Here is a 14,973-nt window from a genome sequence, read left to right as displayed (position 1 = left end):
ACAAGGTTCTTAAGAGGGAATGTGTTGTTGCATACATGGAAAGGATAAAGAAAATGTTTAATTTAGAGGTAATCCTTATCAAATATAATGATGCCTCCAGAGGCAATCCATTCATTAAGAAAAAAATCAAGATAAATGGATGTTGAGATACTTAGGGCATATGAATTGTGGGTATTCTCTAGCCTAGTCCCTGAGCAGATGAAGTTAAATAACTCTTTAAATCTAGTTCAAAATCTATGAAATAACAAACCTGAACTATTTCAAAGATAATGGAAAGTCTCTCTTAAAAATAAATTTTAAATGTTTCCTTTCTTTTTTCTTTCCTGTGAATATGGCTACCCTGAGAGAAAATAAGTTCAAATAACTATAACAATCGTTTTTAAAATTCTCACAGTCCACGTTTGAATTTTCACCACCAAAGCTCCTAAGCTGAACGTAGGCCTGCATTCTTTCCAAAGAGTGACTGTAGCTGAGCTCACAGCACTAAGGAGGGTGACTTGGTCACTGGCACCCACCATCTCCCAGATTCCTTGTGAAGGAGAAACAAAGTAAATGCACAGTAATCTCAATGTGGCAACATGTTAAACAGTACACTAGGTTTGCCCAAGTAACAATTCATAAAATACTATCTTCATTTGTTAGTACTTTATCATCTAGTAAGATACTGTACAAAATACTAGATAAGATGGTAAGATACCATTTCCAAAAATAAGTTTAAATTTCTAAAAATAAAATAAAACATCTTTTAGTAATCAATTCTAATTTTACTTGAGTCATCATTTCTATTTATTATCCTCCAATCCCCCAGTTGGTCTGCAGGATAGATGTCAATGAAAAATAAATATATAGCTTTTAAAAGGTAAGAAAAATGACACTGATGAAAATAAAAGTGTAGGACTTTATTAAAAGTAGTTATGTATATTGTTACCGAAATTAAGGGATAATGATTTTTTATTTAAAGATATAATTCAAGATTAGTGTGATAATTTTAGATCTCAGTTTTTTTATGTTAAAGTATAAAGAATGACTCAGAATTCGTTGTTTGATTCCACTTTTATATGCTCACTAATGTAGAAACCAGAGCACTTTAATCCCTTTGATTTTTTAAAATAGCTTTATTTTATTCATTTATTTTATGTGGTGCTGAGGTTTGAACCCAGGGCCTCACATGTGCTAGACAAGCATTCTACTACTGAGCCACAACCCAGCCCCAATCCCTTTGATTTTTAAGCCCAGAATCTCAAAGTAAAAATGAAGTAAAACACTTAGGAATCAGAAGGAGAGAAATCATCTCTACGTTCTAACATCAACCACCAACAGAGTACCAACTCCTCATCATGCAAAAATTCACGCTCTATGACACACTTGTTACTAATAATGCCAAAGACTTTCTTATTTCCTGGAGCATCAAGCCTCATTTAAGAGATTCAGAACTTGTATGGTTCATTTGCACAAGGTCCCTGTGTGGAACAAAGACATAATCCCACACTTGCCGTGGTTGGGCTTCCCATTAACCTCTGACAAATGATTTGTACCAGTTCTTTCTGACCCTGGGAGCCTCTGTGGGCCCTGGGAGAAAGCAAGGCAGAGGAGGTTCTTATAGTCATTATGTGACTTCAATCTTAAGAAAACATTGCCTTCTTTGCAATCATAGTTTTTAGGCTCAAATTAATCTCATTTGTCATGAACCAAAAAAGTTTGAGAGAGAAAAGGAGCTCATGGACGAGGGAGCATGAACTACAAAAGGCTACCCAGACTTCCTGAGTTCATGCCCTGTCACTGCGAATTGTACAAAACATAGTATCTTTCAACCTTAACTGACTCATCTGGCGATTTTCAGAGCTCAACAAATCCCAGTCCCAACGAATCGCCAAATTTTCCAGATGATACTGTACCTAACTAGAATCATCAAGAGTTTTCTACATTCAATTATAAATTCTGTAGCAAATCACTAGTCTTTGAGTCAGTTCTTTGATTGACAGCAATTACTCATTTCAGCCTTTCATTTTTGGCATTCATTCATTCACAAAGGACATTGACTGAGCAGCTATTACAATCCACATGAATGCAAAAACATGAACAAAATGCTTTAAATGGGAAAACATGGTGGGGAAGTCCACGTCCTCGAGTGATCTTTCAGACAGTGCTGTCCCTAACTCAGCGCTTTCATGGCTTACAGCCTGTGGCACTGAAGGTAGGCACTGGATCACTCAGCCTTCAACTGCAAACTAGCCTTCAACTATTTTTGGTATATGAAAAAAATCATCTCCAAGTAGGTTTTAAATTTCTGCGTGTTGATTTTTTTGTCTTTAATTTTCTTAAACTCCACACACACTGAACAGTCTGATACCCGCACACCATACAAACAACATAAAGCTCACTGCATTGCAATGCAAGTATCTCATGTATGAATTGTTGCTATGTGAAACCATCTTCCTGAAACACGACTTTTTATCATTCAGAGGTAACCCATCTTTTATGCCTTTTATTCACATTAGAAAAATAACTCTATCAGGCGCAATGGCTGAAGGAAAACCTATAAATTCACTAATCTCATGTCACTAAAGCTCTGACCAAGTCCCAATGAAAGGCGTTCACCACTGCCCTCCACGCAGGACCTGAGGCTCTAATGGGAACCCGGGGGGCGGGGAGGACTGGCTGGGGCCTTCCCTCACCATCTCACCATCTACCCCAAATCTACCCCAAATCCTCCTCCTTGACCTGAATGGAGATAACTATAAGAAAAGCCTTCTCCAACTTCTCAATTAAACCAATTCAAGACTAATGAGATTATGGTAGTTGAGGAGCTAACTCTTCTGGGTTTGTCTGACTGCTATAACAAAAGGCCCCTGGGTGGCTTAAAAAATGCACATTTATTTCTCACAGCTTTGGAGATTGGAAAGTTCAAGGTCAAGGTTCTGGCCAATCAGTTCCTAGGAGGGGCTTTCCTACTATCTTGTAGAAAGCCATCTTCTCAACTATGGCAAGTCCTTTTGGGGAGAGAGACAAAGAGATCTCTTTCTCTTATAAGGCCACCAATCCTTTTGGATTAGGGCCCCACCCTAATGAATTCATCCAACCTTCATTATCTCCCCAGAATCCTTCACCCAAATCAGGTAAATCAGGGATAAGTCGTCAACATAGGAAGTTTGGGGGTTTCACAATTCAGTCCGTAACACTCTGAAAAGACAAAACTATTAGTATCTTGTGAACAACAAGGGGATGGAGAGAGTCTAATTTAAACTGTATAAACATGATTTTGTAAGGGGCCAAAGGACTTTTCTACAAAGTAGTGTGAAGAAGTAACGCACAGGTGTGCCTTGCACAGTGTGAAAATATAAACACTGTACATGACCTGGCTTCTTACTCCTCAATGCACTTAAGATATGTAATTCTGGATTGTGTGAATAGAATTCATGGAACCTGTTGGAAAAGATTCAAGAGTCAATCTGAAGTCAGGATGCACCAGAGCCAAATCAAACAGATGAAAATTCTATCTTCTCCTTGGCCCAACGCTGTGTAAAATTAAATGTCACATTCTCTCTGGTTCTCACTCCTGTTATTTCCCAAGTTCCACCTTCAAGAAACTGTTTCCTTCCTCTAACATAACAACCTCCAGCCTGTGATCGCTTGTCTTGCCTCTTGCAGAAAGAGTATAAGGATGACCCTCTTCTCTCAAGTAGCTGTTCACCAGCTTGAAGTCTGCTGAGTTTCCTCTTGGCAAAGAGCCTCCCATTCATGACTTTTCCTGTCTTTTGTTCTGCTACTCATCTTTTTTATTATCGCACAAAATCTTCAAAGACTCACTTTTCTCAGAGTTATGGAACCCATATACTCATTAGGGTCTCATCAGCATTGAGCACAGCACAAGGATCACCTGGTGCTCCCTGCACTCTTTTGACAGTAGCTGACAAAAATTCAAAACCAGGAGACCTAGTAATTCCTTCCTAACCTCAGCTGCTAGTTCTTAGTCAAGCGGGATTCATTTTTCAGCATTGGAACTAACCACAGACCTTCGATTATTTATATACCGAAATCTTCTCTAGCTAAATTTTAAATTCCCAAGTATTGATTCTCAGACATTAGTTCTTTTAGACTCCATGCACACTCTGCCCCAGAGAAAAGCCTAGCCCTTGTGTATGCAAAATTCTCAGGAAGATGAACAGCATCATCATCACTGACAGGGTCAAGTGCTTCTAAAGACAGACGCCCAAACTCATCTCATGGTTGGACTGATTCCAACCTCTGAATATTTATTTATCTGGAAGACAAGACTGTGTTGCTCAAGATGCCCCAAACTGAAATGACCTTTCAGATTCAACAGAAAGAACCTGGAGCAGATTCCGGGAGAGGCGTCCAGAGGAACTGACCTGAGCCACTGGTGACATTCGACTTTACTAATTCATTTTGAGATCATCGGGTTCCCTGGGACCTCTTGCCTCAGGAGCCTTGTCAAAACACTGAAATAAGTATTCTTTGATTTTCTGGCTTCACAACTGATCTTTCCAGACACTTGGTCATCAGGGGACATCCTCAAATGGTGTGCCTGAGGAGGCTGTAAGCCTCGAGCTAATGTGGACGTTCTACTTCAAATGTGGAGAGAAGCACTTGTCCACTGTTCAAGCACGCATCCAAATGAGGAGACGTCATCATGACTGAGAGGAAACGGGGAACGCCACAAAAAACATTTAGAATTCATTTAAAATGATGATTGGCTGTTTTCTCTCTAGAACAATATTTAAAATGTGAAATGGATGGATGAATGTATGACGAGATCCCCAGCTACACATGAGGGACACAGCTTAATATCATTCTCATCTATCTTCAGATAATGGCTTACTAGTTACTTTCTCAAACTGACATTTTCTTTAAATTACATGGAATGCATGACTTTATTATCTATGCCTTTTGGCTCCATGATAAGGAGCTTGTGGCCTCTGACCTTTAAAATATTATTTCTTCTTTTTTTTTTCTAAGAATCGGGAGAATGTCTTCACAACACACCGAGCGAGGTAAAATTCTTTGAGCAAACACAGAGGCATTTCCATAATATTTTCAAAAATGACTCTCAGAACCAAACCCTGGAGAGTTCCTCATTCACTTACCAGTGCTTCTTCCTACAAGTCTGATGGGATCCTACAGGTTTAAAAGGAAAGCCAGCCGCTTCTGGGAAATCAGGAGCCAGCCCTTCCAGGTCCACACTGCCCAGCTCCCTCTCTATAACCCTGGAAGACTTGCTCCCTGAATGGGACCATCTTCTGGCTTCTTCAGCCTCAGAGTGAATCCCTCCAGCAGCACCCAGCCCCAGCTCCGGATCTCCTGTGGTGGAGCCTGACAAGCTGTACCCAGGGGAGCAAGACTGCGGCTCTCTTGATCCCGCCTAGAGACCATTGCCTGACCAAGGGCTTCTGCTTTCTGCTGCCCTCAACTGGGGTCTAATCATCATGTTTCAACCTCAGGCACTCTGCAGTTTCTCCTTAACCCTCTGGATCCCTGTCTCCCTGGACAGTGCAAGTATATACTGAAGTATTTTGTTACAAAGAGATGAATTAGACATAAATATATGTTTAAAAATTTTCAGCCACTGCATGTCACACAAATATTTTAAACTTTCAGGAGCACCAGCAAAAACATCTGTATATAGCTCTTTCCCCAAAGCACCCAGAAAATCATTTATTGGGAATTTCCATAAAGAGCTAATTTTTAAGACATATACTCCTATGTTTAAGTTTTTTTTAGAAAGTACTTCTTCATGAAACATGCTCAATTTATGTTCATATAGCCTTTTGTGGTAATTATTTTGCCTAACTGAGATCAATTCAGGAATTGCAGGAATTATGTTCCTCCAAACTTGTTTTCACATTAAACCGTGGAAACAAATAGGAATATGAACCATTGGATTCTGGGTGGTATGGCAGGAAAAAAACGTACTGGCTTTGAAGAAGATGAGAACTCTATCCCAGGACTCCCTGTGTCTTTCTGAGAGTGAGGTGACCCTGTGAGCATGTTCTAGGGCCTTCTGAGCTCAGAAGCATGGGCAGTCCCCAGGGTCTGGTCCCTTATCACTTTGTATGTGCTTCCTGGGCAAGTTCAACGATTTCCCAGGCTTTGAACTGACATATGGTAAGATGGAATATTCCAAAATCTTTCCTAATTGGGCAACTCCAGATACCCTTGCCTTGGAGACTCTGCATATTTATATGTGCCTCTCTTTACCCTCTGTGCCCTCACTAGAGTACAAACCCTATAAAGGCTCCGACTTTAGTGCCTAAAAGGGCCTAAAAGGCTGCTTGGCACAGGACAGGCAGAAGTCAATAAACATCTCAGAGTCAGGGCCTCTCTGAAAGAGGAAGAGAATTCTTTGCAGACACAGTGCAACACTGATGAAATAAAGGAAATTCCTCCTTCAGATAGGCTTGCTATATTTGGATCACATTTTCATGTCTTCTAATGTGAAGCATCATCAAACATCTAATTCATAAGCACTGCTATTTTATGATTCTTTTCACTCTTATTAAAAATCCTAATTAGAGATATTTACATTTTTAGTCCTGTTTTTTACTCTTTTATGCAGATGTTTACATAGCCTGAACTCTAATGTAATCTTTCTGTGCACAAAGGAAGTGCTCAAAGCAAAGCCAACAACATTAATATTTTATTACTCTGCATTCCTCCTGCAACTTAAATTTGTGACATTTCAGTATAAAATTCTTAATTGAAAAAAAAACCAGATTAATCTGATTTTGTATTTTGAACAAAATTATTGGTAACGTTCGAATAAGTCACATTTTCACTTTAATGTTATAAACACTCCCAGGGAAAGAACTGGAGAATTTTATATATATGTATATATTGTTAACAAACACAGTAGTATCTTCTCATAAGTATCTTCAGATTCTAGTCTTTGAATCCTTGATTAGCTGTCTTGAATTTAATCAATGGTGAATTTATCATATTACTGCAACCAAAGTGGCATGTTCTTTCATTCTAATATCAAAACCAAGAGAATAGGTGATATTGCATTGCCAGGTTCACCATCCTAAGAATACAAAGTGGATTAAGGACTTTAGAAATGCCTGCATTGTGAAGAGTTGTTCTGCTCTTTGAATATCTTTTTTAATCCCCTAAAGTATTTCACAAAAGCACCTCCATTAATACTTTTTTACCTCAATATAGTTACATGCTATGTATAAAAATTAAGACAGAGAAAACACAAGTCTCTGGGACTATAAAAATTTGAATATTATTGCAATAAGAGTGTCTTAAGAAAGAGGAGTAAACATTTTAAAACATTGAGAAAACACAGTCCAGTGGTTTATAAATGAAGAAAAAAAAGAAAAAGCCAAGGAAAAGGTTAAAAGTAACTTTAGGATTTTAGATTGGATATAGGAAAGGAGAATATAATTAGACTTTAGAATAAAAACTAATTCAAAGACATATAGTCTCTTCAAAATGTTAGTGGCAAATATTATTTTCAAAAACTTAAAAATGTTTGTATTAAAAGCAAACTTTTAATGTCTATTAAAATCACCACTCTTGGACTCTTCCCTTGCCTAGCCATGGAGCAAGCATTCTGGGTGCTTCATTTCACTGGGTTCTCTCAATAGTCCCTATGTGGGCCCTGTTGTCCTCTCAGGCAGAGAGGGAATGCAGAGGATGAGTCCAGAAACAAGGAAACACAACGAGCACGTTTTAATCTAGGATGTGAACCAGGACCGCTGGAGGCAAAGCTCACTCCGTCACCACGGAACTGCTGACCCACTGTATGAAGGCACTTTAGACCACAAATGCATGGACTCTCGATATCACTTGTCTTAGAGGAAGATGGACACGAGCATGAAGCATGCACCGTCTGTTTACTCCACATGAATCACCTTAGCATTAGACTATAAATATTGTATTAATGATGGTTTGAATAAAGTTAAAGAATTGAGTCATTACATCTTTGTTGAAAACCAGCTTGGTAAAATAGTTTTGGGAAAAGAAAGACAAAGCAATGTTTTTATGTTAGTGGGATATGTAGATACAGATATCTATTACCTGCCTGGATAAGAGCAGAAGCTATGTGACAGTTTACAAGTGTTCCTGCTTCTGTATCAGACTAATTTAAAAGGAGCTATAGAACTTTATCTCTTAGTGTTTGTTCACATGATCTAGCAAACTTGTTAGAGATAAGAGGCCTCAATCAGGATTCTTTAGATTAGAATATATCCTCAAAATGGCAGAAACAAGAAAAAAAGGCCCTAAAGAAAAAAATACTGGGCAAGGAGAAATGAGAAGCAGGTAGCCGTTCCTTAGTAAAATCAAGATGAACTGTTAACAAAAATATTAGTTTTTGTGGCCTTTGGCTCTGTCCAAGTCCTTTAAAAGTGATGCCCAGATCTTTGCTTCAGCAGAGCCTCCCAGATGTGTCTATAACCTGATGAATCTCCATTTTTATTGCTCATTGCTTTATGTGTCTAATTTCATTGGTTAAGTCTGTTCCTAGCTGTGGTGTAATTTCATTTGCTTGTGTTTAAAATAAAAATGCATCTGAATTATCCATTTATTCACTCTACAAGTATTTATAGAAGTCTAACAAGGTCCAAGCATGGAGGAGGCTGGAAGAGTCCATTTCTTCTAAAATAATCACTCTTAAGAGTTACTATAAAGTGCCCCCAAAATGATAGGAATAAGGAAAAAAATTGATATGATAGTATCTACTGACAAATGCATATTTTTGAGTCATTTGGTGTATCAACATAAAGTAATACAAATCTTCACCATCAACTCAACATTATCCAGTGTCCATATTGTGCCTACACTGTAATAAAAAGAGAATACACTTCCATTTTACATTAGATTATTTTAATGAATCCTAACCAATAGTGCTTCAGTTTCAACCAACCTCCCTGATTAAAGGGAATTAATGGCAAATGAAAAAAGTAGTAGAATATGCAAGGTGAAGTAGGTTCAACCCAAGGTCCATTTCAGACGCCATTAATTCCCCTCCTGCTGACAGTTCCATGTGGTGGCTCTATGATGGATTTTACAGAGATTTTAATTTTTCTTTATTTGGAACCTAGACACTCAGGGATACAAGGCATTTGGGAAAAAATGGCTTTACATTATTTGAAAAGCTTTGCCTGGGCTAATATGTAACTCTAGATTGTAAGGGGCATTCATTACCGACTGAGTCCTTTCAGAGAAATTTCCAAAACGGCATGAAAAGAATCTGTGACCTCATTACAGCTCTGTTCACCATGGAAAGGAGCTGTACACAGGCCAGTCCATCTTGGTCCCCAAAGGGAACAGAAAGACATTGCATGAATAAGCAGTGCTCCATAATATGTCTCCAGGGATGTTCAGTATGTTTGTGTGTCTCTGTATTTTAGTCTCCATTTCTATCCCAAAATAAATATTTAAGAGAAAACTTAAAAGGACAACTGTTTTCTTAAACTCAGGATAGCTCCGCACAGGCCTATCCTTTGGGCAAGTTAGGTCCCCAAATGCACTTCCGCTTCACTAATGAAAACAGCTCAGGGTAAAGAAGCAGCTGGGCTTCAGCCTTAATTCAATACCAGCTCGCTGACTACCTGCCTTGGTTGGTCTCAATTACCTGAACATCACATGAACAATTTCACTACTGTTTCAACACAGGGCCTTGAACTTTTTTTTTTTTTTTTTTTTTTTAAAGTGTAAACGTAAAACAGTGATAGTTTTAAAGTGAAGGCAAAAGTTGTCACCAGTATGAAGTCAAAGTTGTCACTGTCCTGCTCCAGCATGCTGTCCTGGACCCAGATTTCCATGCAGCTTTGGTAGGGTTTGAATTTCTTGATTCCTTTCTAAACCCTGATGGCAATAACATCATTATGCCTCCCAGGGTGACTTCTCTGAAGAAAACTTTCTTTTGACACCCCTGTCACCTCCCTTCCGATGGGAAATGCACGGGATACCATGCTAGGGGTTGAAGACTAAGTGCAGTGGCTGAAATAATACTTTAGGTAGTCCCTAGAGAAAAGTCTGTTCCTGCTGTAGTTCAGGTGGATGTTAGGAGTTATGTTATCCCTTGGTGAAAAGGACAGTTGTCCACGTGTCTGAGAAGCAGGAGACACCTCTGGTTCTGTGACTCTGCCTGAAAATTCACCAAGATCAATGTATTTTGCTAAGTGAATCATTCAAGTACAAAGGAAGGACATTTAGTGAACTTTGGAGGCTGTGACATGAAGTTAGTCAATAGTGAAGTTTGCAATAGTGTCACCACCAAATTATAATATCACTTTGCTCCTGATGGTCAAGTGAGATGGGGACACAGATTGGGTGGCAATTTATCCAACAGTCAGATTGGGCAACAGGCCGGAGAAGGGAGCAGAGTGATCAGCCTTGGTCTCTTCACTTGCTGCTTTTAGACCCTTTCCTCTATTTCCTCCTAAAACTTAATGCCCCCATGACTCTGGCCTTGGGCAAAGCCTGAACTCTGGTTCTTTGTTCAATGTATAAGTGATCCTCATCCATTATTATTATTACTATTATTAGGCAAGAATTAACTGATACTTTCCTATAAATATGATTACTCTGGCTGCTGGGCCTAGGATGGATTGAGCAGGGATGAGGTGGAAATGGGAAGGAGAACTAGGGACTCTCGTGGAAGACGGCCCAAGAAGGAAGTGGTGAGTGTGGCTTGGACAAGGGTGATGACTGCCAACACAGAGAGCCGTGAAGACATGGGAGACAGGATGCATGTCACAATTGTCTGAGGAACTCTTCAAAATTCTGCAGCCCCAGCCTCAGTGTTGGAGGCGTTGATTTAATATTCTGATGGGAATTCCAAGCACAAGTGTCTTTTCAAGGTGAAAGATGAGCCCTCAGGATCAGGGTGGGCTGTGGAGAATCAGATGGGCTGAACATGGGGAAAGAATGGAGAGGAAAGTGTCCGTAGGGCCAATAGACTCCTGTCTCTAGCAGCAGTTCAGTTGTACAGTGACTGACAGAGGAAGAGATGGCTGGGAACTCAGATCTCCTGTGAGTGTCCTTGTGTTATGTTTCGGCATTTTTTTTTTTAACATCACATATATCAATTATGTGTAGCCCAAAATAAGTACAAAATAAACAAATTAAGATATATCTAACAAATAGGCAACTAGTTGAAACATCTACCTTAAGTCATGGTGGTAAAACTCTATTTTGGATGGAATGTGGAACTCTTTGAAATTCCTTTGAAACATGGCCATTAATTACTTGATACCTCACTAAGAAAAAAGGTGATCAGGCACATTTGGGGCATTGCAATTTGGGTTTGGTTTATTTCCTATCCTTCCACCCTTCTTCCCTCCCTTCCTTCATTTTTTCCTTCTTTCCTTTTCCCCTCTTCTCCCTTCTTTCATTTTGGTTTTTGTTTTTCAGAATTAAATAATAATAATCTTTCTAAGAATGTACAAAAATTTTCCCAAGGTCATTGTTAAGTGGTGGTGGTCTTAATTCTCAAGCCTTCATTACTTCCCAAACTCAGTTGTTAACAGACTGGTATTTTTTCTTGTTGTTTGTTTATTTTTTCCAAAATTAGCATGAGCAGGGAAGTCATTATAGAGTTTTCCTTTTAAAAATACAGCTTATAGAGATGTGGCACTTTTCTAAATTTATATTAGCATTCAACAATGCTGTATTTCTGATAATATTTTAGCAAGTTGAATACAAGCAAGCAATGACTTTTGTAATAAAGTATCTCCATACCCCCACATTATGTAATAGGTATAGTGAGATATGTGTGCATGTATGTGTATCTCATAGAGGCAATCCAAGAAATCTGAATGCAATTGGTTCAGGAGCTATAAGGTTTATAGGTGTGTGTGTGTGTGTGTGTGTGTGTGTGTGTGTGTGTGTATCTATATACACCCACCTACACATACATATTTGAGAATCAATTTCAGAATCTTTCCAGAGGATTCACTGAATAATAATATTTTTTTTGTTTTTATGTCATATTTATGTCATATATATCAAGGGGGAAATTATCACAAAGTCTTAGAGATCAAGGAATCATTCATTAATTCAAGTGCATAGTCATTTAGACTCCGAGGTGTTACTCAGTTTTCTCTAACTTGAACTAGGTTTTTGTTTGTTGAACAGAGAGAAGCTGGTATCTATCTGTCAGGATTCTAAACTACAGATTCTGTGCTTACAAACATACCAGGGTGACAGTCCTATTTCACATATTTGATCTCCAGAGTGCTGATGTTATTGTTTTCAGAACCACACAAGTATACAAGCATAGGTTGATTTTTTTTTTTTATGTTGGGGGTTGAGCCCAGGCCCTTGTGCATGCAAGGCAAGCACTCTACCAACTGAGCCAAATTCCTGCCCACCACACAAGTATAGAATTGTCCTTTCTTGGAACTGATGTTCTTTAGTTTGAGTTCCTATGTAACCAAGAACATGAAGGGGTGTTCAGGAATCACTATGCCAACACACAAACTTCTAGGTAGGAAAGACAGGGGTCATCTCTGACACGTGGCCTCTGCAGAAGACATTCCACCCTTGGTAGTCAATGGGAACAGATGCACACCTGCACTCAGAGCCTGCGTGCTCACAGAACAGGCGAGTGAGCCAGCGGGCGCAGAAGGTTTACATACCTACTTCAGGTGGGATCATCAAACAATCCAGTGTGTCAAGGGCTGTTGGTTGGACTTTCCTTGGAGAGAGAAACCAGGTGCCATGCCACCATAAAAGCTGAAAATCAAACAAACAAGGAAGGAGTAAATAGGTCTGAACCAGATAATAGGGCAAGAAGGACACTCAGATCACGAAGCTGGAGATGGAATTTTAGTTAAAATGATAGATTTCCTAGGTGAGGCTGTATCCCAGCAATTCCCAAATGTATTTCATCAAGAAAGTCTTTCTTGATGCGTGTCACTGTCCTGCTGCCTGAGAACTCCGCAGCCATTAATAGGGAAACAATGAGCTCATGAATCCTGTCTGTTGACACAGACGCATCTCTGTGGTCTTCACACAGGGCCACTTGGGCTCAGTTTCAAACTTGCAATAACTGCAAAGCATTTTATAAGCTTTCCACCCTAACCAATCCACACAATGCTCATAGATTCACATCACATGTATAAAGAAGTTAAGATTTGAATCTCTCTCTTCCAAAACTCATGTTGAAATGTCATTGCTATTGTAATTGTATTGGGAAGTGGGTCCTCTATTGGGTGATCAGGCAATGATGTCGTCAGGCAATGATGTAGTAAAAGGGTGAGTTTGTGCCCTCCTCCCACTTGCCCCTTCACCCTTAAGCCTTCCTCCATGTGACCAAACCAGGGTCTTCTGCCATGTGATGAAGTAGCAGAAGGTCCTCAGCAGGTGCTGGAGGCCAGTCTTGGACTTCCCAGCCTCCAGAACTGTTAGCTGATAAATTTCTGTGCAGTATAAGTTGTTCTGTCGGCAGCATTTTTGTTATAGCAGCACAAAACAGACTAAGACAAAGCTATGTGTGAATTGAATTTCTCTCCTAAATCTTATAGCAAATAACTTAAGAACCACTTGCCTTAATAATTTAGTTTATTTCAAGGCAACAAATATTTGAGTTATCATTCATTCAATGGCCACTGAGCACAGAATGCAAAGGGCTTGGTCTGTCCTTAAAAAGACCTGCGTAGTCAAGCAGGACATAAGTGATGCCAGGTCAGGGGTGGAGCACTAAGCAATGGCCTCTCCAAGGTACAGAGGGGAAGGCACTGATGTCACAGAGCAGAGAGTCCTTGAAGCTGAGTCCTGAACGTCTTCACTGCTCAGATGGCAAAGGAGGCTGGTGCTCATTTGTGCATGTGAAAATGGGGACTGTGTGGCCCAGCCACAGGAGTATGGCAGACAAGAAGAAGCCTTGTCCATGACACAGGAAGAGGCTTGTGTGGGAAAAACAAAAAACCTAAAGGCCCCCACAGGCTTCCCCAGAGGAGGAGAAGGGCCACTGCTGAAGCTGGAAAGGTCCAGCGAGACTCTCCTCCTTCCTCCACCCTCACTCCGTTCTTTCCTTTTGAACTCCTGACACATAACTGCCCAGATAATTCCTTCTCCATTCAATTTCTCATCGTGAAGGTGAGAGACTAGAAAATCTTTAGGGGGGCCCCTAAATTTCTCTGCCTTATGAAAGAAGATTGAAGTTTAGATTTTCCATACTTTTCCGATCGAGAAACGACACGACTGTTAGAGGCTTTCTGTTGCCTTATAACATATTAAGTTTTATTTTGGCTTTAAAGAAGAGTGATGGCTTAAAGAGGAAGTTCCTGCTACAAATCCCTTTGAGATGGAAACCAATTTCCAGGTGACAATGAGCAATAAAGCCTAGAAAACAGACCCCCACCTAAGACCAAGTCCAAATGGCAGCACATCCGCCGTGTACCTTCCAGCAATTATCTGGTCTTACAGTTGCTTCTCAAACTATATCTGTTACCACAGAAAGCAAGCTTATTGTTCTTGGGCAGGATTCAATAGATAGAAGACCAAGCTAACGTATTATCTGAAACCAAAGAAGCCAACTAACAAACCAAAATGTTTCAAGAAACAACTTTCTGGGGAAATCTTTTGATAAGGCATTTAAAAAAGAAATTGAACTAGGCACAGCACTCTCATGTGAGCAGTCTCTGGAAAATGTTTGTTTCAAAAGTCCCCCCCATTTGGTGAACACCTGAGTACATTCTTGGGGTCAACGGATCTGACCTCAGTGACTTGCAGTCTAATTCTGCACTTCCTACCCAGAGACCAGGTCTCTAGAGAGGTTGAGGATTGGTCCTTCTGAATGTCAATTCTGCAATGAGGAGGTGGGGTCTAGAAGTCTTTGTAGGAAAAGAAGCTGAATGGATGACTCATGTGAGAAGCCTGGAGTGGGAGGGTTCATAGGTGCAACTAAAGGGGCAAAGGCCGAAGGCAGGAGAGTTAGGACTTCCTGTGTGCCCACTAACACCGGGCTGAGCTCCCAAGTTACCAAGTTCAGCACAGGGT

The 14,973-nt window shown here is 39.9% G+C and overlaps 1 protein-coding gene across 1 annotated transcript in view; it reads right to left on the bottom strand.

Annotated features, from left to right (window-relative positions):
• Chrm3 (cholinergic receptor muscarinic 3) overlaps positions 1–12,668 on the bottom strand; it is a 192,191-nt gene extending 179,523 nt beyond the window's left edge. The window contains exon 1 of the mRNA XM_076831870.1: positions 12,609–12,668. The gene's annotated coding sequence lies outside the window, so the exon portion shown is untranslated. The remainder of the gene's footprint in view (positions 1–12,608) is intronic.
• Positions 12,669–14,973: the final 2,305 nt, after the last annotated feature.

The sequence above is a fragment of the Callospermophilus lateralis genome, chromosome 13 (genome assembly GCF_048772815.1).
Source record: "Callospermophilus lateralis isolate mCalLat2 chromosome 13, mCalLat2.hap1, whole genome shotgun sequence".
NCBI lineage: Eukaryota > Metazoa > Chordata > Mammalia > Rodentia > Sciuridae > Callospermophilus > Callospermophilus lateralis.
This window is presented reverse-complemented; position numbering and strand designations above follow the sequence as displayed.